The 20271-nt window shown below is 45.0% G+C and overlaps 1 long non-coding RNA gene across 1 annotated transcript; it reads right to left on the reverse strand.

The window, feature by feature from the left end:
- Nucleotides 1-661: 661 nt before the first annotated feature.
- Nucleotides 662-8639, reverse strand: LOC142776705 (uncharacterized). The gene is made up of 2 exons (XR_012887732.1): nt 986-8639; nt 662-858 (listed from the first exon to the last, which is right to left on the reverse strand). It is a non-coding gene; the product is annotated as an uncharacterized LOC142776705 (long non-coding RNA).
- Nucleotides 8640-20271: the final 11632 nt, after the last annotated feature.

Below are 20271 nucleotides of genomic sequence, written 5' to 3' on the forward strand. Positions count from 1 at the left end.
GAGGACAAGCGTTTTACTCCGACCTCGGAGGATTTTTCACAGTGTGGTTTCCGTCCGTGACCTCGTGTTTCAAAGTGGAACACCATGTCTGATACGTGACAATGGCGGGTAACTATTGCCCCGCTGCGATGGTCTACACTCTAAGGCAAAAGGGTGTTAAAAGGGTGTGTGGTTCGTCTATTTGGGGACTATTATGGCTGCCACAACCATTGATCCCTTTAAGGACAAACGGCACCGGTTCTAACGTTAGTCTCCACAGATGAGCTCAAGGGACTAACGTTTAGTCCTCATAGTTACACCTTAGTGAGTAACCGTTAGTCTCACAATTCACCTCAAAGGACTAACATTCAGTCCTCACATTTTTACCTTGAAGGGCAACTTTTAATTCCCACATTTTTACCTTACCGGGCAACCGTTAGTCCTCACAGTTGCACCTTGCTGGACAAAGAGTTGATCCACTCAAGTACTCCAATCGGATGAACTTTTTGTCCCCAGTTCAAACATTCATTTTTGCTTATTTTCCACCAGGCGTAATACTTTTTCCGCCTGTTTTTCTGCGCAGTGAGCAAGAAAATGCGCAGAAAAGAACACGCGAAAAAGTAGTTAGTCACCTATGTGTAACTGCTTTCGCAGTCACGGCAACAACGAACGACAAAAGTGAGACATCGAAATCTTTTATTTTTCTACATACACATGAAGTTTTTCCATTCTTTTAAGTGAGTTCATGGTGAAGTGTACAAGTCTAGTCTCGTTGTTAAATCTTGTTCACTCCTTGGGGAGCTCCTTCGACGGAAGAGATAGATGACAGGCATTGCAGACGCCAGCGCACGCAGCCTTCTGTCTATTGTGTTCCCATAGCTGCACGTACAATAATACAGTAAACATGGTTGGCACACGTCACAGAAGATGAAGATGCACGCATATGCAAGTACGTGCACGTTAATATGTAAACAAGCGTTAAAATATGACACACAAACAACTTTACCTTCACATCTCGCAGAGTCTTTCTGAAGCTGCCCTGACGAAAGAGATGAATGACAGGCATCGCAGACGCCAGCACATGCAGTCTACAGCACACCGTGTGCCTACGGCTGCGCAATAAGTATGTCAAATAGTGAGTCACACGTGACAGAGGATGAATACAAATGCATATGAGAAGTACGTGCGAGGTGAAATGAAAACATACGTGAGATATGACTTAGTAATAATTTCACAGTGATGTCACACATCGTCAAAGACTCATCTTGATTCCCGTAGCGCAACAGCTTAGGAGTGGCGGCTGCAGCAACAATTCCGCGAACTTCCGTGCCGCTAACAAGTCGGCGAGTCCTAAGCGAGCGACGTCGTTCAGCTCGAGCAAGCGAACGCAAGACCAAACACGGCGTTGCACGCGGAGTGTCTGCCGCCAGCAAACTTCGAACAGGAAAGCGACCTTACGCTTCGCTGCCGCTACGAACAGCGCCGAGCTGGTTTGGAGCTAGCGCCGAAGAAATTGACGGTAATGTGGCCCTTTTTCACAAACTCGAGTGCAGCGCGCAAACGCGAGTCCGCCGCCGCGTTGCTTGCGACCGACTGTAATGGCGACCCATTTTCAGTGAGTTCCGACGCTAGCGAAAGCCCCGCCAGCCCGTGCTGGTGCTTTTAGAGTGCGCGACATACTACAATCAAGCTCTTTACGAAAACCCGCAACGTGTTTTCGACGACTGCCAACACAGCGACTAGGTCTCAGCCCAATATTGCAAGCCCGGAACTCATCGCGGCGGCGAAGACAGGCGAGCACTCAATGAGTGAGCGTACGGGAAGCCGACGGCAATGGCGGCCAATTCGCAGGCGATCGCAAAGCACAGGCGAACTGCATATGCTGAAGCTGACCTTCGCGATGCATTTCGTGCGTGAGATACACAACACGAACGAGCCCGTTGCGGCAAGCACGATCCGTACCGCACACGCGACAAGTAGAGTTGAATAAAGAATGATAACCTACTTGCCTTGGAATACAGCTCTGTTTTCTGCCTTGAGTTGGACTGAAGTATATATCCGATAGGTCTGTCGACTTCTCGGCCGCCATATTGGCCTCCCCAACTGTTGCTGTCGTGTGTTGGTCGTGACTATCTTGAAGCCAGAGATATACAGTTTGGCGTGGTGACGTGTCGAGGCTTGCTCCAGACTTCATGGGTGCAGCGAAACGCAAAAGCAGCAGCCCACTCTCATCTAAGCGTACACAGAAGGACCATGTCGTAATTCTGAGATCGTCGAATCCAGGCGGCCGTGGTCGAGCACTCCGAGCGCGACGCACCGCCAACCGTAGCCGGCAAAAGACGGGGAAAGACTGAGTGGGCAGAGGAGGAGAAGGACATGTGTTCTGTGGAGAAGGAGGACTAGTCACCTTGGCAACGCTTTTCGCGCTGCGTGGAATCCCTGGGCGGTTCATCCCTTTGGAGAATAAGTGGTTTCGCACTGCACGCTTCCCTCTGTGGTTCCTCCTCAACGGTCTATCCGTTCATCGCGTGCGCCTATTGGGCTCCGTTACTCCCTTTTCGGGTAATTTTGCCTTAGAGTGTAGTGGCTAGGGTATTCGACTGCTGACGCACAGGTTGCGGGATCGTCGCTGCAGTGTCTCTCGCTACCTTCGTGCTTTTTAATCGTGCGCTTGCTGACTCAGTGACCTACATTTAGCCGGCTTACGGGCAGTGACCGAGATAATTCTTTACGTGCTTGACAACTGCGTTGGTGGTTCAGTGGTAGAATACTCTCCTGCCACGTGGGTGGCCCGGGTTTGATTCTCGGCCGAAGCAACTTTTTTATTCCTTTTTATATACTCTGTTCATGTACAGCGATGGCATAGTGGTTAGAGTATCCGCCTCGCATGAAAAAGGTCCATGCTTCAAACCCGGTGCCGCGCAGTTCCCAACTGGATAAAAGAAATCCGCGTGGTGATGGAACTGCATCAAGAGGCCTGGGGTGTGGCCTCACCGTTAATACCCCGCCGAGAACGTACTCCCTCACCAAAGAAGGTTTGGCCACCCTGGCGCAGCATCTGGCCACTACCCCCCACATGCATACGTCAAATAACCCACGGCCCTCCGTCCCCAGCAGCTGTGAAGCAACTGACCACGGCGGCGGTCAGATCTGCAACGCAGCAGAGGGTGCTAAGAATCTCTGGATCCGGACAGGCCACCACCGAAACCTGAACTTGGCAACGTTAAACGCTAGAACCTTATCTAGTGAGGGAAGTCTAGCTGTTCTATTAGAGAAGCCAGAAGGCATTAAATGGGATATAATAGAGCTCAGTGAGGTTAGGAGGACAGATGAGGCCTATACGGTGCTAAGGAATGGGCACGTCTTTTGTTATGGGGGCTTGGTTGAAAGAAGAGGACTGGGAGTGGGGTTCCTAATTCACAGAAACATAGCTGGCAACATAGAGGAATACTATAGGAATAATGAAAGGGTGGTAGGTATCGTAATTAAACTGACTAAAAGATACAAGATGAAGGTGGTACAGGCTTACGCGCCTACATCCCGTCATGATGACGCTTCAGTTGAACGCTTCTAGGAAGACGTGCAATCGGCAATGAGTAAGGCAAAAACACAGTATACTATACTGATGGGAGACTTTAATGCAAAGGTAGGGAATAGGCAGGCTGGAGACCAGGCAGTAGGAGATTATGGCATCAGTACTAGAAACGCCAGAGGAGAGCTAGTAGTAGAATTCGCAGAACGCAATAATTTACGGACTTTGAATACCTTCTACCGAAAACGAGGAAAGAGCAAGTTGACATGGAGGAGCCCTAATGGTGAAAATAAGAACGAAATAGATTTTATATTGAGTGCACACCCGGGCATCGTGCAGGATATGGAAGTGGTTGGCAAGGTACGATGCAGTGACCCTAGAATGGTACGGTCTCGAATTCGCCTAGACTTGAGGAAAGGAACGGCAAAAAATGTTACGTAAGAAGCCAATCAATGAGGTAGCACTGAGAGGGAAAGTACAGAAATTCAGAGTCTCGCTTCAGAACAGGTACTCGGCTCTTACTGAGAAAACCAACCTTAGCGTAGATACAATGAATGATAATCTGACGAGTATCATTACGGAGTGTGCTGTGGAAGTTGGAGGCAGGGTAGTTAGACAGGACACTGGCAAGCTCTCCCAGGAAACAAAGAATCTCATTAAGAAGCTTTAAATCATGAAAGTCTTAAGTACAACAGACAAAAGGGAACTGGAAGAGCTTTCGAAGTTGATAATTAGGCGTAAGGTATCTGATGTAAGAAGGTATAACGTGGAGAGAATCGAACACGCTCTGAAAAACAGAGGAAGCGTCAAAACAGTGAAGAGGAAACTAGGGATAGGCAAAAATGTGATGTATGCACTAAGGGACAAAGAAGGCAAGATAACTACCAATATGGATAAAATAGTTAAAATAGCGGAGGAGTTCTACAGAGATCTGTACTGTAGCCGGGACAACAACGACTCTAATACTACAAGAACTAGCTGTAACCCAGATGACACCCCACCAGTAATGATAGAAGAAATCAGAAAAGCTTTGGAAAGCTTGCAAAGAGGCAAAGCTTCTGGTGAAGATAAGGTAACATCAGATCTGCTGAAAGATGGAGGACAGATTGTGTTAGAAAAACTAGCCACCCTGTTTACGAGGTGTCTCCTGACGGGAAGAGTGCCAGAGTCTTGGAAGAACGCTAACAACATCCTAATACATAAGAAAGGCGATGACTAGGACTTGAAAATTACAGGCCGATCAGCTTACTCTCTGTAGTATACAAGCTATATACAAAGGTAATTGCTAACAGAGTAAAGAAAACATTATAATTCAATCAACCAAAGGAACAAGCAGGATTTCGAACAGGCTACTCAACAATCGACCACATTCATACTATCAATCAGGTAATAGAGAAATGCTCAGAATATAACCAACCACTATACATAGCCTTCATAGATTACGAGAAGGCGTTTGATTCAGTAGAAATATCAGCCGTCATGCAGACACTACGGAATCAGGGTGCCGATGAAGCATATTTCAACATCCTAGAAGAAATCTACATGGGATCAACTGCTACCATAGTGCTTCATAAAGAAAGCAAAAGAATACAAATCAAGAAGGGTGTAAGGCAGGGGGACACAATTTCTCCAATTCTATTTACCGCGTGCTTACAGGAGGTTTTCAGAAGCCTAGCATGGGAACAGTTAGGGATAAGAGTTAATTGAGAGTACCTTAGTAACCTGCGCTTCGCCGATGATATTGCATTGCTCAGTAACTCAGGGGACGAATTGCAACTCATGATTTCGGAGTTAGACAAGGAGAGCAGTAAGGTGGGTCTTAAAATTATTCTGCAGAAAACGAAAGCAATGTAAAACAACCTCGGAAAAGAGCAGCGCTTCGAGATAGGTAATAGTGCACTTCAAATTGTAGAAGATAGGTAATAGTGCACTTCAAATTGTAAAAGACTATGCCTACTTAGGGCAGGTAATAACCGCGGAGCCTAAGAACGAGACTGAAGTAACTAGTAGAATAAGAATTGGGTGGAGCACATTTGGCAAGCACTCTGAATGTATGACAGGTAGATTGCCACTATCCCTCCATCTGTCTATCTATCTGTCTGTCTGTCTGTCTGTCTGTCTGTCTGTATCTCTGTCTGTCTGTCTGCCCGTCCGTCCGTCCGTCCGTCTGTTCGTAAATGCGTCCGTCCGTCCTTCCTTCTGTCTGTCTGTCTGTCTGTCTGTCTGTCTGTCGGTCTGTTTGTCTGTCTGTCTGCCTGTGGAAGGGTAAAATGGTTTGATAAATACGACTTGCTAGTTATGACACAAATAAAGTCACATAACCCTCGTTGCGAAACACTTTCCAAAAAACAGTGGCACATGCCGACCCTCGGGTATTCGCAACTATAATGCGGGTACGTGCCACAAGTGTTCGACAGTTTATATCTACCCAGAAACAGCGAGAACGTACATGGGTAATTTTAACGCTTGAGCGTTAAAAAAACGGATTTCAGCAGCGTTAATAGGACGAATGCAACGAATAAGCGTCATTGCCCCGCAGGAATACAATTTTAGCATTCTGCGTGGCAATCAGACATTCTACCACAGGCCCGTGTGCTCCGATTTGGGTCACGTTAAAGAACCCCAGGTTGTCGAAATTTCCGGAGCCCTCCACTACGGCGTCTCTCATAATCATATGGCAGTTTTGGGACGTTAAACCCCACATATCGATCAATCAACATTCTACCACAGAGCTAGGCCAGGTCTCGGAACTACATCACAAATAGACGGTAATAATTGTGAAACGCCAATTGTCGTTGCAGTGCTGGCTTTCAAATTTTATGAACATAACATATCTACTCCGAAAATAAAGCCATCACATGGGGTTAACATTAATTGCAGTCAGGTGTCATCCACTTAAGTTTATTTATGTAGCAATCCCGAAGGCTACAATCATCGCAAGAAGCGGCGCTTTATATCAACTTATCGCTTCTGGAGTTGCAAATATCTAGGTTGTCGTTTGCATCGTTACGTAGGTTTAAGTAATTGGCGATGTAAAACATATGCAGCTGTTTTACGTATGTCTGTGTGTGTATTTGTGCATATTTTTGGTGCAACTTCGTAATACTTCGATCGATGAAGAATTAGTGCATATTCACCTTGCATGCGCATCCTTCGTATAAAACCGATTCCCACAGTACAAGGGATCTGTCGAATTTTTTCTTTGTGCAACACGCAGTACTCAGCAAAAAACGTGACTTAATTTTACGGCAAAGATGGCGATAACATCGTTTATATATAACATGAAAAAGAAGGGTCCCAGAGCTAGTCCCTCTGGGATGCCTGACTTGGCAGGTACTATATCTCCCACTTCTTTATTTATAAATACAATCAATGGCGGTCAGCAAGGTATATGCTTCAGTTCATGCTATAATTTTGTCATTCTCGAAAGTGTTTTAAACTGGTGTCTACCACGGTTCCACTGACATACTTCCGTCACGGAAGTGACGTAGCAAAGCACATACTAAGATATTACAAAGAAAAAAAAAAGAAGGCAAGCATTTTCCACGCGGAATTTATCCACCAACCTCTGTACTCTCAGCGCATGGTCAAAACCACTGCGCCAAAGGGCGCAGATTGTTTAGCATGCTAACGGGAGGTCATTTATCTACAGCATAAACCGTTTGGCTGTTCTCAGAGCTTCGAAATTTTAGCGCATATTCATTATCAGGGGAGAGATGGCGTGACAGGGTCGCGTTGGGCGCGCTCTAAAGGTCCCCTTATCCACGAAACGCCGCCTTCACCGAGCGTGATCTCCCTTGTGCGTGCGCTTATCAGACTTGTAATTAGAGAGAGGACGAAGATCACCTCAAGCGCTGTCCCGGCCGCGTTTGCGAAAGGAGCGCGCTACTGACACATGACGCAGGAAGAATTGTGACAGCTGTTCACGCTTGTCTTGTGTATCTTGTGTGGTCATTAGGCACTTCTTTCTGTTTGAACAGCGCACTTTAAGTGTGGAGCTGTGACATTTGCTAGTCCGTGCTCGTACTGTGTATGCTAATTTCGTAGGAGCTTTTTGTTTGATGTGTGTGCTGTAAGTTTCGAGCTGCTTGCAGTTTCTGACCTGACTTAGCAATTTGTTACAGTTGCTGAAATGTTTCACAATAAATGTTCAACCACCTCTGTGAAGACACGTTTCACGCTCGTGTTATACCGCCTTTAATATATTGGCATCAGCCACGTTTTTTTTTTTCACAATTTTAAGTACAAAACGCTTGACGTCAACAAAAGCCCGTCCTTTGAAAAAATACCAGTGGTCATCTATACCACAAGTGAGGCTCGCATAGAGATCGGGATGGAAAGCCTGCATATTTATAAACCCTCATCCTGTGCCGTGAAAAATTGAGGAGGAATTAAACCCCATTACTTTGATTGCTAATTATTATGATTTCCCTAATGAACAAGCATAAAACTAAAGTAATGTGCAGCATTGTCGGCAGAGAACAGCGCGTTGTGAGAGTGACGAAACAATGGAAGTTGTAGAGGAATACACCCATTTAAGACAAGTAGTAACCGCGGAGCCGAACGATGAGAGTGAAATAAGTAGAAGAATAAGAATGCATTGGAGCACATTCGGCTTGCATTTTCGAATCACGAGTGGTAGTCTACTACTGTCCCTGAAGAGGAAGGTATATAATAACTGAATCTTACCGGTACTTGCCCATAGAGCGGAAACCTGAATGTTTACTAAGAGGGTTCAACTTAAATTGAGGACGACGAAGTGAGCGATGAAAACCAAATAAATGGTGCAATCTGAAGAGGTAGGAAGAGAGGAGAGCTGGTCAGGACACAAATGCGGGTTAAGGATATCGTAATGGAAATAAAAAAGAATAGTTGAAGTCAAGCAAAAGAGACATTGGCCGGGGACGTAGCGCATAGGCAGGATAACCTCTGTCAAATCACTGGATTCTAAGAGAAGGCACATGCGTTAAAGGCAGACGAGAAATTATGTAAGCAGAGGAGGTAAATAAGCTTGCAAGTATAATGTGGGAGCAAAAAAGCACGGAACTGAGTTGATTGGTGGAACACATGCTTTTTTGCGTTGTATTGGCTGTAGTCAGGCTGCCCCTTCTGCTGCTGCTGGTGATGGTGACTTAGATTCGTTAAGGCACTGTTAAGGGTCAGGACAACCGCTTTCTTATAAGAAATACATGCTGTCACTAAACATGAAATGCTTTCTTGTATGCTACCACTAACAATTAAAGAGATCATGAATAGGTCTTAAATCATTCTAAATCATCGTGAATTTCTTAACGGCTTGTAGTAGATCAAAGTGAAAAGCTAGGTCAGCCATCACGTTTTCAGTACTTTAGGCTGAATATGAGGAAGTAGTGTCTTAGTTGATATTTAGCAGAGTAAGTCATCAATTAGAAGTAATTTTTAATATTGTTTTATGTATGCTTCTATATAAGTTCCCACCGTTCCAGGTAATCACCAGCAAAGTTTGGGGGTGTGCAGGCGGTTCCAAAGGTGTATACGCGCATTTAACATTGTTCATATATACTTATAGAAAAATTTGTACATGTGCAACGTCAGGCATCCTTTGGAGTTCTAGGGTCGATTTATATAGTAAAGTGATACATCTAGCCCTCTTCAGTCATCATCCCTACGCAACACATTATAATTCATTGGCACCAATCCGATGTACAGTATATTGCCACTTGTATAAGTTCTGCTTCTGAAGTTTATATTGATGCTGGCAGGTTTTTATGTGCCGCTGTTAAAAAGAGGACAAAGATGAGCTTGCGCAAAAGACGATAAAGTCGTATTGCCGGTGGTAGGTCAAAAATAAAATTTGGATGTATGTTGTTCTCGGGTGGTCCTGCTTATAAATCTAAGCCATTGATTAACTTGGAGCAGGAAGCCCTGTGCTTGTGTCTGAGGCTCAATAGATCAGCAGCAATTAATTTTATTTGTCTGGAAGTGCGGCTGCCTTCATTGCTCTCTTGATTCTGCATATGAACGATACAAAGATTTCTAAAATTTTACAGCTTGCGAGTAAGAAGTAAATCAATACGCTTTTATCAGTGAACAAGTCTACTTCTTTCTTTGGTGTTACGTAACGTAAATGGATGATGAAGGTATATGACTGGTGCGAAAATGGTAATCATGACATGCGTGCCATGAAGAACATGACTACATGCCACGCTCATGACGCGCTCGTGGTTGTTTTGCTAGATTCACATATACCAAATCGGGTATGATGGGACGTGATTGGAAGACCGAGGTATATGACTGTTGCAAATATGATAATGATTACATGCGTGTCATGTAAAATCATGGCTACATACCACGCTCATGATACGCTCGTGGTCGTTTAGCTGGTATCACATGCACCAAACTTGGTATTATGTGACGTAGATGGATGACGAAGCTATGTGACAGGCGCAGACATGATATTATGACATGCGTGTCATGTAAAAACAAGACTACATACCTAGCTCATAGCGCACTTACGGCCGTTTCTCTAGCTTCATATATACCAAATTTGGTGTTACGTGACGTGAATGAACGATGAGCACCAGGCGCAAACATGATAAGTATCACGTGGAAGTCACGTATGGCGCAATTTGTCCACCTTGTACGTTGTGCTGATTTTATTGTGAAAACTAAACATTCCTCATTAGTGCTTCGCGTACCATCAATTACCACATTATACGTGGTATCTACCTTTTTTTTTGAGCGGTGTAAGCCGACTGTCGACAAATAAAATACTCTGAATGCAATCTACTCGTAATAGATATGCCGTCCATTACAGAATGTATTCGGTAGCCTCGCCAAACATTGCAAGTAATTTTTAGAAACACGCACTCTGCCATTCAAAGGGATATCCACGCTTAGAAACTGTCTGTGGTTTCACACCATGCCACGTTTTTTGTGAATATAATTTTGTAGGCGTCCACCCTCTGTATAGCCTACTACGCACTACTGTAGTGTGACTGAATCCATTCTTTGCTTAATGTATGCCGGTCTTCGATACAAAAAGATAACAAAAGAAAGAATGCCATGTTCTTTTGCGATGAGCGAAATATCCGCGAATACGCATCCCAACTTTCGCTTAATTAGTTCTCCATGAAATGAACTTAGGAGGATCGACAACGTCACTCAAAAAAGCCGCGTGGCTGACATCGCTTTAGCAGGTTTGTTCTTACTCCGGTAACGGTATAAAAAGGTGGCAGTTCAGCAAGCAGCTTTTATCGATTGATCATCTGCAAGACAATGATGCAACAATGGTTCGGTTATTTCATGGAACAGAATATTCATTTCAGTTATTTCTTTCAAGTGAATAACGTCCGCTCCTTCCATCAGTCCATGAGAACACCAAAAAAGAGAATGTAAAAAAATAGAGTTGACGTTTTGCGTGAAATTATGCGACAAAAAAGTGTGATGTACGCTGTCTGGAATGATTTTGATCATTGTCTGAAGCGAACTTCTACCTAAGCACATGGGTGTGTCAGTATAAATTTTTCCTAATGTTAAAATTGCACACGGCGACTCAAGGTAAATCATATTCGTGCTTCAGGCTTAAAAAAAAACAGTCAAGCAATAGCGAAGAGCGTCAGAGAAAAGACAAAGTAAAAAAGCCGCCTGTGTCAGCCGCGAATCGAGTCCGGGCAACCCGCGTGGCAGGCAGTGATTCTACCACTGAACCACCGACGCGTGCAAGTGTACTTGCATTCTCATGAAAAAACGATGGTTCTTTTCTCAACATCCTGTTCTGCATATAGCCTTTTGCATCGGGCGAGGAGGTCCAGTCTGGAAATCAACGCATTCCTCCTCTCTAGCATTCGGGCGACTGCTTGGAGTGTGTGTGGACGCTGGCATGTGCGGCGTTATCGAGCGATTTCAATTTGTGGCGTTTAACGTCCCATAACCACCATATGATTATGAGAGACGCCGTAGTGGAGGGCTTCGGAAGTTTTGACCACTTGGGGTTTTTAACGTGCACCCAAATCTGTGTACACGCGCCTACAACATTTCCGCCTCCATCGGAAATGCAGCCGCCACAGCCGGAATTTGATCCTGTGACTTGCGGGTCAGCATCCGAGGCCACCGTGGCGGGGCGTTATCGAGCGATTTGCCGTGTATTAAGCGAACCTGCGGATTTTGTTTTTTCTTCATCGCTATTAAGGTAAAGATTTGATCATCAGGAAACACTGCGCTGTTTTTGGGGAAGTAACAACTACAGAAAAAGGGAACTGCTGTTGGAAGAAATATGCCATGTGCATCACCAGACGCTGAGTTTTCGTAGCTGTGGACTCTTTAAGTTGAATGGTTTTCCAGTTGACGAGGAGCAGCGACTTCTATGGCTTGCAAATTTACCCAGGAAACGTTTGTACCTTCCGCGGGTTCTGGGGTATGTTCAGAGCATTTGGTCGCAGGTGGACAAACCGCAACGATTTCGACACCGATGCTAAACCTCGGCTATGAACGGAAGGTACGCAGCCTAAAGCTATTCGAACAATGACAATATTTCCCAATAAACAGCCCGACGTAATATTTCTCTCTATCGTAGGTCAAAGTAACGCGGCACGGAGAGTCAGAGAAATGTCACTAATAAAAAAAACGAAGATAAAAATGGGTCGCGCACACACGTCAGCGTCGCTTAATGTAAGAGCAGTATTTAGGACCACGCCTGTAAAAACAAATGAGCGAGTGAGACATGGTCACTCCTTCAGAGTTGAGAAACATGTTAGACAGAAGTTAGTGCGCAGTTAACAGAAATCATCAGTGTCACGAAATAAAGAAGAACCACTACACTCCAACGCATGTCTTCATGCAAGAGCTGTAGCCGATGCGACGGCATGGCGCAAAGAAATATCGTTAGAAAAACGAATGGCTACAGCTAAAAAAAGATATTCACTATGCTCTCGAAGCGCTGTTGCTCATTCCGGAAAGACCTGAATATACTGAGCAGTTTTCAAGCAAAAAGTGGGTGCTGTAAATATACTGCATCTACAGAGGCGGACTTGTTGTTCGCGACACTGTGTAACAAAACAATTGGCCGTCAACGACTTGAATCTCGTCAGAATATCTCATAGACTCATTTTATAAAAAACCCGCATCACTCGAGTCGAAATTCACCGCGGAACAACAGCAAAAAAAAAAACGATAAAGCCGCAGCGCCACGCTTTCCTTATATGCCAATAGCGAGCTACCCGCATTCCAGATTGGTTACAGACCAGAAAAGGGCAGCCCGCCTGCGAGATGGCGGCACCCACAAAAAAAAACATCTATATTTCACTGAGCCAGTGAGCACTCACTCGAAAGAAATTGTAATAGCCAGCCATCCTGGAAACAATAAGAACATGTTTTGTCGCAGAAACTGCACTTTGGCATGTTGTCACGGGGTTGCGACGTGAACGAAGGGAGCATACTATAGGTCGAAAAAAGAAACTGTTTATTAGGGCCGTACTTGTGGCCACGCAAAACGTAATTAAGACACTGGCACTGATAGCAGCGAAAAGATCATTGGTCATGGATGAACTGACAAGCGGCGAATCGTGTCGGCATTTATACGTGACGATAGTTATAGCGCGAGAACAGAACGACGACAAAGAGAGAGGAAGGACACGAGCGCTAACTTCCAGCTGAGTTTATTGCACAGAGCGCGAAAACATATAGACGAGACAGTAAACCATGTGACAAAATGATGTGGCACAAAGAGCAATGCATGAGTAAGGAAAAAAATCCAAAGCACAGAAAAAGGCGAAGTCTATAAAGAAACGAAACAGAAAAGTAAAAGTAATATGACTACTTGCGCGCACCGAAACCTTCGACGAACCTTAGTTCCTTCTCGGAAAAGGATACGGAGGGCTTGCTAATGCATAACACCTGTTCGCGTGCCATCTGCGCGGCCTCGACTATAACTCGGGTGCGCTCATCCCTGTGCTTATAGAGCGTCACTGTGTCCTTGAAAAGAGGGGGCACAGTTGCACTCAGTGCAGGGCTGATGTTTCATCAGTTCAACACGAATATTACGTACCTTACGACCTGATTCAAGGTCTCCTTGACTACATGCTCTCCGCGTCGCTCGCTTCTCCTGTGCAACGGTGGTTCCGTGCAGTTCTTCACAAATCTGTGAGCCGACGCTTATTGTCTTACCCACTTCCAGCGGCAGCGGAAGCTGGGCGCCAGACAGCATGCATGGGGCTGCAAACTCCTCCGAGAGGGTAACAAGTGGGACGAAAATCTCAGAGGCTGCATCACGTGAACTCTGTTGTAGCCGTTCGCCGCCCGTGGCGCTCGTTGCCTTTCATGGAAAAAAAAGAGGGACATGGTGTATAACTGGGTTAAGAAACCGCGCGGGAGGCATCTAGTAAAGGAGGCTCTTGGGCCTGCATATTATAAAGCGAACCGGAACGACATTTCACAGTGCAGATCTGTTCACGATTACTTTTGCGAATCTGTGTCTCGTTTTGTCGAAATGGAGAAATTTCAGTAGGAAGTAATGAAGTGGGATCCCAAAGAGTTATCGTTGTTGGCATATATGCCAAAGTGGTAAAATGCAGTCATCTAACAGGAGATGGTATATCATTGTACTGTTCTATGCTTTACCAATAGTGTGGGAAAATCCTAGGGGCAAGGCAATAAAGAAAAAAAACGTAGCTCGATCAGTGATAGAGTGCAGGGCTACCACGACGAGGGCCCAGTTTCTATTCCCATTCTGTCCTCATATTTTTGATTTAGTTATTCTTTCTTTATTTTACGTGATAGTGATTAAGGGTCGCGACGGCGGCGGACAACAATGGTACCGGAATGCATTGTCCTTTGTTGTGACTTCATAACAGCTATCGCTGTAAAAAAAAGCAGCATAGACGCATGAAACTTGCCGGCGGCTTCAGATAAAACAAGTTCCATTGAGACGGGGCTGTTATTAAAGGAGTCCAACACCCATTTTTTTTTTTATTCTGCACTACGATGAGTTTCTTGCATTATCATAAACTGCCCGAAAATCGAAACTTGACGCAGCAAAGAAGTGTTGCTGAACTTGATTGAAATTTAGAGATAAAGGACATACTTTTTTGCATCTCATTTGCCCGGCGATGATTACTAATAAAGCAGCATTAACAAAAGCTGACCTTTTTTTTTATCCACAACAATTTGCCGCCGCACATTTTCAGCAATGCTCTCTCACAGGCGATTGCCCTTGTTGCAGACAAAGGAAAAAGAAAAGCTAGCAGCCTGTGTGCCAATGCCTTTGCGTAGGTTCGATAGGCACAGTTGCAGTGCTGAGAAAGATCAATGAATATGTGGCGTCACTGGTGGTGTTCAGGGCTATAAACGTTCTTGCTTGTGTAATTGCGGCCCAGCACGACTTGCTGCAAAAACAGTGGCGTTTGGACAAGCCTAAAACTCATTTTAGAGAGTGATCAGTAGCAGCCATGGATGTCACTTCATGCCCAGATAATGTGAAAACTTGCAGGCCCGTGTTTTATGACTTAATATATATAAGGTGCTGCAGTCGGCGCGGATTGACGGAAAACTGCTATTTCGGCGTTGTAACGCAGCAGTGTATATAAGCTCGTTGAGCAGACATTCCGGTGTCGGCTTCGGTGCATGGTTGCGTGCGAGTCTTGGGTTCTAACAGTGTCCTTCAATGCATTTCGGGTGATGAGACTCGACCCGTAGTGTCATACAGGAACAGAAGCCGCCGCTAATATTGCCGCGGTCAACACGGGGGCATCCATGCGCGTGCGCTGCTCCAGCCTGAAAGCTGTGCCTGGTTCGAGGCAATGGTTTATGTTGCACCAAACTGCACTAATTTCGCTACCACTCATACTACACCTGACATACTATGTGGATATTTCACATACGCATGAAAAATTTATTTTGGCGCATTTTTAAAAAGATATCAAGGCAACGTTGCACTCAGTCGTGTCGGACGCTGCAGTATAAGCTACACAGGTTGTTCAATACCTCAGGCCGGGGAGGACGGGAGTATTTATTCAGACACACGATAATTACTCATACTTCTAACACTCTAAAAAGCCTCATAAACCTACCTACTCGCCAAATGAAGCATCCCAGCTAAAACTGCGCCAAACCGATGGAGATCTTTGTTTACAATCAGACCACCTATGCTGCGGTACGTAGCCGCATTACAAAGCAGAAGAGCTCTACATTCCTGTGTATACAGTTCGTAAAAACTAGCTTAATTCCACTGACACCTGAAACACAAGGGGTCACAAACTTCTGATCACTAAAAATTCTGTAAGATGAAGTTTTCGCAAGGTAACGTCCGTGCACCCCGTCATAGCATGCTGATCTCTAGGATCTATAGCTTAGCCTAGCTTGAATTCACTGACGCCTAAAACACAAGTGGTCACACATTTGTGAACACTAGAAATTGTGTATGATGAAGCTTTCGCAAGATAACGTCCGTGTGCCCAGTCATAGCATGCTGATCTCTAGGATCTATAGCTTAGCCTAGCTTGACTCCACTGACGCCTAAAGCACAAGTGGTTACACACTTGTGAACACTAAAAATTGTGAATGATGAAGCTTTCACAAGGTAACGTCCATGTGCCCCGTCGTAGCATGCTGATCTCTAGGACCTATAGCTTAGCCTAGCTTGACTCCACTGACGTCTAAAACACAAGTGGTCACACAATTGTGAACACTAGAAATTGCGTATGATGAAGCTTTCGCAAGGTAACGTCCGTGTGCCCCGTCATAGCATGCTGATCTCTTGAATCAATAGCTTAGCCTTAACTCCGAGTTTGTACTCACGTTCTGCCCATTAGCGACGTGTAACTTTGAGAACTACATGTAACGTGGACAATATTGCACGAGCCAAAGTGTGTCGCACATTACTTTGTGCAGCTTCGGAAGAGCACTCTGGTATGGTGGCGCTCTCATAAATCACAACAGGCATCACTTTGCCGGCTTGTGTGCACCACGTGCTGCAACGATTTCCTTGATGCAGACAATTACCAGGGTAGACATGAATAAATGAAACGAAGCCATGATTCTGTAATCTAGCAAAACAATGCACATGAGTTCACAAGCAGAGCGATGTTTCACTTCTGATTTACTGAGAACGTTAAAACTCAACATCGGAAAAATACTCACATAATTGCCAAGCTGAAGAATTGGTGCTCATTGAGCCCATAATGGTTCAGGATCGCTTGTTTTAATGCACACGTTAAAAAATTCTAACTATCCAGCCACTAATTTAGAGTAAAGAAAGCGAGAATTCGTGATTGAAAAAGAGACAAAAAACTGGAAAATTACATTTGAAAACAGTAAGATATGAACGACACTTTTCTAGCGTAGAAAAACTCTGTGTAAGGCCCCTAAACGAAGCCAGCAAGCCATTGAAAAAACAAACAAACAAAAACAAGAGATTGATATAAAAAACATGGCTGGTCTTTTTTTAGAAATCGGTACAACACCAAAGTGAAGCGTGTCATTCACCGAGGTAGTTGAGCGTTTATTAACACGAAAGAGATAAACGCAGGGATCTACCACGGTTCCGCTGACGTACTTCCGTCACGGAAGTGACGTTGAAAATTATATGATGTCGTGCGGAATTGAACCAGACACTTCTTGATTCTCAGTGCGCAGCGCTAACCACTACGCCAAAAAACGTGCGTTATCTGAAGAGTCAGCGCCACGCCATTTGGCTCGTCAGCTCTTCGAGTGCGCTCGTCAGCTGTGTCACAGCGCAGATCAGTAATACACTTACCTTAATTAGCCATGCAGGTTTTCGCGCTTGCGATATCGCGCATGCATTATCAACAGTTACCACTGAGATTGCGTTGACAGGCCGTCCCTAGAAAAATGGCTGTGAAGCGTGGGTCTTGCACCAAACAACGCCCCTTGCCCGACTAGAATCGAGCACTTAAATCCTCCAGAGGGCGCTCATTCTGCAAAACTCGGTGCAATGGCTCCATTTTCACAACAAGAGTGGGAAAGACTGAGAAAAGGGTTCCTAGTAGTACATCAACAGGCCCAGATGGCATTCCAATTAGGCTGATAAAAACATTAGGTCCGAAGTCTAAGCAGGCTCTGAGAGAGGCAGTGAGTACAATAATAATTGATGGTGAAGTTCCCGATGGATGGAAACTTAGCAGGATGAGCATGATCTATAAAGGAAAGGGGGACAAAGCTGACATAAACAACTACCGTCCTATAACAGTGACATCAGTGGTCTACAGGCTGGCGATGCAGATTATAAAGGAAAGACTGCAGGCGTGGTTAGAGGATGAGGGGGTGCTGGGGGAACTGCAGAATGGGTTTCGGAAACAGAGGAGGTTGGAAGACAATCTGTTCTCACTGACGCAGTGCATCGAAATAGCAGAAAAAGAACACAGGCCCCTGTGGCTAGCATTTTTGGATATCAAGGGAGCGTATGATAGCGTGGTTCAAGAGAAATTGTGGGGAATACTGGACACACTAGGCGTGGAACATGTAGTCACTAATCTTTTAAATGGTGTCTATAAAGGTAACAAGGTAGTTATAAAATGGGAAAAACAGGTATCCAAGCCTGCAGAGGTAGAACGGGGGCTTAGGCAGGGGTGCCCCCTGTCACCTTTATTATTCATGATGTACCTACAAGGATTAGAGGCAAAATTAGAGGGAAGTGGACTGGGCTTCAACCTCTCTTTAGTCAAACAAGAAAAACTTATTGATCAGGCACTACCAGCATTAATGTACGCAGATGATATAGTGCTAATGGCCAACAACAAGGAAGATTTGCAGAGATTGATGGACATCTGCGGTAATGAGGGAGATAGGTTAGATTTTAGATTCAGTAGGGAAAAATCAGCAGTCATGATTTTCAATGACAACGAAGGTAGTGAGCTTAGAATACAGGAGGTCACGCTAGAGATAACAGATATATACAAATATTTGGGCGTATGGATAAGCAATGGGACCGAGTATCTGAGGGAACACGAAATATACGTGACGACTAAAGGTAACAGGAATGCAGCAGTCATGAAAAATAGGGCACTGTGGAATTACAATAGGTATGATGTTGTGAGAGGAATATGGAAAGGGGTCATGGTTCCTGGGCTGACGTTCAGCAATGCGGTCTTGTGCATGAGATCACAAGTTCAAGCAAGATTAGAAATTAAGCATTGTGGAATAGGTAGGCTTGCTTTAGGAGCTCACGGGAATACACCAAATCAGGGAGTAGAAGGTGATATGGGATGGACATCATTTGAGGGCAGGGAAGCTAGCAGCAAGATAAAATTTGAGAAGCGATTGAGAGAAATGGGGGAAGAGCGTTGGGCTAGGAAGGTTTTCAGCTACTTGTACATGAAGAATGTCGATACAAAATGGAGGAAGCGAACCAGGAAGTTGACTGGTAAATACTTAGAAAACAGCAGGTGGCCAAACCAAAAGGAACTATCGGTTAAGAAAAAAGTGAAGGAAACGGAGACTGACATGTGGAGCATGGGCATGATTAAGAAGTCCGCACTAGAGATCTATCGAACTTTTAAGCAGGAAATTGCCAAGGAAAGGATCTATGATAATACTCGGGGTAGTTCTCTACTGTTTGAGGCCAGGACGGGAGTACTGCGAACCAAGACATATCGGGCCAAATACGAAGGGGTCGACACAGTATGCAGTGCGTGTGGAGAGGAAGAAGAAACTGCCGAAAACTTGATAATGTTCTGTAAAGGGCTTCACCCTATAGTTCAGGATGATGGCGCAGAGTTTTTCAAAGCACTGGGATTTAGGGACAGCGAGGGCAAAATAGACTTTAAGCGGGTAGACTTAACTAGAAGGAGGTTATCTGATTGGTGGCTAAAGTCAAGGCACGAGTGAAAATTAAACCCTTCACTGCGAAGTACGAATCCTCAACTTCATTATTTAAAGGAAAAAAAAAGATAAATATAATGGTTAGTTCACTAAGTATCACGGCTAGGTGGCGTTAGCCGCCGCCCGATCTAAAGGGTACGGCCACATCCATCCATCCATCCATCCATCGGTCTTCACTTCACCGTGGGAGGCCGCATCGCCTACAAAAGACCTGTGATCAATCGCGGCTCTCTGTGGGATTGTGAGCTGTTCCACAGCGCAGAGCAGTAATCCACTTACCTTTGCCATGCAGGTTTTCGCGCTTGCAATCTCGCGCATGCTGTTGACTGCATTATCAACAGTTACGACCGAGATGTCGTCGACAGGCTGGTCCCAAGAAAATAGTTATGAAGCGTGGGCCTTGCACCAAACAACGCCCCTTGTCCGACTAGAATCGAGTACTTCACCCGTCCAGAGGGCGCTAATCCTGCAAGACTCGCTCCTCACATAACCGTGGGAGGTCGGATCACCTGGAACATCACCTTTTTTATCACCTACAAAAGATCTGCGATCAACCGCGGCGCTCTGTGGGCTCGTCAGCTGTGCCACAGCGCAGAGCAGTAATCCACTTACCTTTGCCATGCAGGCTAGTAAACCATAAGCTCTGTTCTCAAAAAAATTGAGCAACTACTTTTTGCTGCAGCTGCTGAGCCCACAGTGCTGCTTTGTTATTGTTGTCGAGTGTATTAATGTCATTTGTTCTTTGCTCATGCAGTTGGGTGATGTTGAGTCCAACCCGGGTTCTAACTCGACCGCTATATTCGAAGAATTGCATAAAATTTCAGCTGGTCAGTGAAAACTAATTTGAGATATAAATGACCTAAAGAATCTGCTTCTGACAACAAATCACACGATCGCCCACCTGAGCTAGCAGATGAATAACGTTGAAAAACATTGCCAGAGTCTTG

Source organism: Rhipicephalus microplus, chromosome X (genome assembly GCF_043290135.1).
Source record: "Rhipicephalus microplus isolate Deutch F79 chromosome X, USDA_Rmic, whole genome shotgun sequence".
Taxonomy (NCBI): Eukaryota; Metazoa; Arthropoda; class Arachnida; order Ixodida; family Ixodidae; genus Rhipicephalus; species Rhipicephalus microplus.